We start from the raw sequence: 3,773 nt of genomic DNA, 5'->3' as shown, positions 1-3,773 counted from the left end.
GTGGAATGACTGGGGCTCTGTGCGAACGCCACAGTAAGGTTCACGCATCTCCCCTCTACCGAACCCCATGTCCTCCCATAAAATCTATTGCGGAGGGATGGGGTGCCCTCTAGAACAGTGATCAGTGGAAATTACTCACACCCCTACCTTCTTTCTGTTGGGAGGAATGGCTGCTTCATCAAAGGCCCTTTTCATTCATGGAAGGACTCGTTCTGACCAGACATTTTATACATGATTTCTGACCATAGATTGTCTCCCATATGTGGTGAAAACATTACAAGTATAGCCAGCAGCATCAACAAAAGTATAAGGTAAAAGTAAAAGCATTCAATCACTCATACGTTATGTTTGAAAAATCATTCTCAAGTTATGGGAAAGGACTAATGAAACTCCAAAAGGGTCTGAAAACATGAAACATGCCAACGGAAGTCAAGATAACCAAAGGCACTGAGAATGCCAAGTGAAAGGTAGGCAGCAGAGGCAGCAGCAACAGAGAACAGAGAGGCTGAGAAGTGGAGAGGTTTAGGAAGGTTGAACCAATTACCAATTAGGAAGTCAATTCCTGAGTTATGTTACAAATAAGCATGCCCTACCAAATCTAAGAAGGAATGTCTGTGCCACTTAGTGGTACAATCTTTCCTATTGCAAGGTTCTTTGTGAAACCCACACATACTTGCAGGAAATGTTCTATAAGGAAGGCTGTGGGCCTAGGAGATGACTGTAAATAAAAGGTTCAGTTGGAAGAGCACATGTTCAGAGATATCCATGCCAGATTTGATTCACATTTCCAGTGACAACTGAAGGAACAGTTGTCATCAGGAAGGGTAGTAATCTTGCCAGCCATTCCGTCTGGCAAGTGCAACAGAAGCTGTTTCCGCAGTCCTGTTGTGTTGGGTGAGACATTCATCGACATTTATATGATAACCAGCTAAGGGGCAGATTCCTGCAAGCCTCTCAGGATGGGGGGGAGAGAGGGAGGGAGAGAGAGTGTTTCCAATGTTCAGGCTGTGAGTGCCACTGCTTACGTAGCTAAAATGGTATCAGCCAACCAAAAGAAGGCCATATTAGCAGGTTTGGGGTAACCTCCAGCTTATAGGGGATGCAGGTTGTGCTGTGGTCTAAACCACTGAGCCTCTTGGGCTTGCCAATCAGAAGGTCAGCAGTTCGAATCCCCGCGACAGGGTGAGCTCCCGTTGCTCAGTCCCAGCTCCTGCCAACCTAGCAGTTTGAAAGCACACCAAAACATGCAAGTAGATAAATAGGTACCGCTCCAGCGGGAATGTAAATGGTGTTTCCATGGGCTGCTCTGGTTTCAGTGTTCCGCTGCACCAGAAGCGCCTTAGTCATGCTGGCCACATGACCCAGAAAAACTGTCTGTGGACAAATGCTGGCTCCCTCAGCCTGTAAAGCGAGATGAGTGCCACAACCCCAGAGCCATCTGCGACTGGACTTAACTGTCAGGGGTCCTTTACCTTTACCTTTTTTTACCAGCTTATAGAGGCTGGGTGACAATCTGTCATGGATGCTTTACCTAAGATGCCTGCATTGCAGGGAGCTGGATTAGACAACCCTTGGATATGAAGCCCAAGGTATGTGCTGCTTTTCAAAATTTTAAGAATTACTGCTACGTAACACTCAGAATGGGACACGGGTGGCGCTGTGGGTAAAACCTCAGTGCCTAGGACTTGCCGATCGTATGGTTGGCGGTTCGAATCCCGACGACGGGGTGGGCTCCCGTCGTTCGGTCCCAGCTCCTGCCCACCTAGCAGTTCGAAAGCACCCCTAAGTGCAAGTAGATAAATAGGTACCGCTTTATAGCGGGAAGGTAAACGGCGTTTCCGTGTGCTGCGCTGGTGCTGGCTCGCCAGAGCAGCTTCGTCACATTGGCCACGTGACCCGGAAGTGTCTTCGGACAGCGCTGGCTCCCGGCCTCTTAAGCGAGATGAGCACACAACCCTAGAGTCGGACACGACTGGCCCGTACGGGCAGGGGTACCTTTACCTTTAACGCTCAGAATAGATATTCAATGGAAGATATGCACAAACACAAAAATAGACTTGGCCCACACAACCAAATTGTTGTTCCTGCTGCTGTATATATATGAATAGAAAGAGAATATATGTAAGTCTCCCTAACTTTTGGAGGAGGGAGGAAAGGAGCTGTAGGGAAAATGAATTTTGACCATTTTAATTCTGAAAGCATCACACTTGGGCCAAACTAGGCAAGACACCATTCATGCAATTAGCAATTGTATGGATGACTTTTAAAAAGCAAATGGTCATGGAGGCTATGGTCTGGATTGCCACAACAGTGAAGGTAAAAGAATTGCTTTACTTTCATGGATTCAGTTATGTTAGTACATCTTGGGGGGGGGGGGGTGAAGAATCTTTTGTATAGAAAAAAGTCAATGTTCCCCAGATTGCCCACCCCCAGAAGGACTGTAGCTCAGTGATAGAGTGCATGGTTTGCATGGAAAACATCCCCGTGTTTTAGCCCTTGACATCTCTAAGCAATAATGGGAAAGTCTGCCGCCTGAAATCTAGTCAGCTAGATGGGTCAATGGTTTGACTCAGTATAAGGTAGCTTGCTGTGTTCAAGCACTTAAAAGTTTGGTTTTCAGGAAGCAATGGTTGACTTACGGAACAAAACAATCACTATAAGCTGCAACTTGAATACATTAATTCTATTATCATATATATGTGCACATAGTACAATACAGGAAGATAAGCCAAAAAAAGAGGGGGAGACACACTTTTCACAAGCAAATGTTAGAAAATACAGCAAATTCTACAGTTCTAGAATTTCAGTGCTTAGTGTCTAGTTTTGGCAATGTACCAAAACTTTGCACAGGCCTATCTCAAAGGACACACTTCCCCATGGTTGACTGGCTGGCTGTCTACTTGAACAGGAACGCTCCACCTTTCAACTTTCTGTTGCAGGCCCCACTCTAATGTATAAAAATGCATTTATTTCAATGGGACTAATAATGCACAAATAGTTATGTGAGGGGCTGAAGACTATTTCATTGATTTGACCATTCCGCCCATTCCCAACAGCTCGTAGTAGGAGGCAATGGGATGGTGAACCTATGGCCCTCCAGACATTATTGGGGTCCAACTCCCATCAGCCCCACACTGTATCATCAATGGTCAGGGATAGTGGAGGGCTGGCGTCTCCAGAAGCACTTGAATGACAACAGGTTCCCCACCCGTCACAAAACCACGTACACGTCTAAAAACAAGATAATGTGACTCGGTTAACAAGTTTGCAAATAATTACATATTCGTGTGCTACTTTAATTTTGCTCTGTGTCATCAGTCTGAAAATACTTTCCTGCTCATCTTGCAGATGCCCCAAACATATGTCTTTGATTTACCTGAGAGAACAAAGCGCCTCATCTTGACTCTAAACAGATGAATAGTTAATCAAAGCACTTGACACGGTAAAGGAATGCGCAAACATGCAAAGAACTGGAGAAGACAGATTCAAACAGAAAATACTGCATGAAAAAATAATAGTAAAAATTAGCACATTTTAAAAAACACTGGGACTTACTGAGGACCAGTGTTGACAGAGACTCTGAACACATCACTTGGTGATCTGTCTGTGTGTGGGTTGTTGGTTTTTTTTCATATTTATTATCAGGGGGTGTCATCAGGATTACAAAGATCACATCAGGAACTCCCTGCGTTGTTATGGTCTTTTTTTCTTTTCTTATGAAAGCCTACCACATCACATCTCATTTTACCTTCAATTGTAATGACAGCATTAGA

This window comes from Podarcis pityusensis (assembly GCF_964106645.2).
Source record: "Podarcis pityusensis genome assembly, chromosome: 5".
NCBI classification, from domain to species: domain Eukaryota; kingdom Metazoa; phylum Chordata; class Lepidosauria; order Squamata; family Lacertidae; genus Podarcis; species Podarcis pityusensis.
This window is presented reverse-complemented; position numbering follows the sequence as displayed.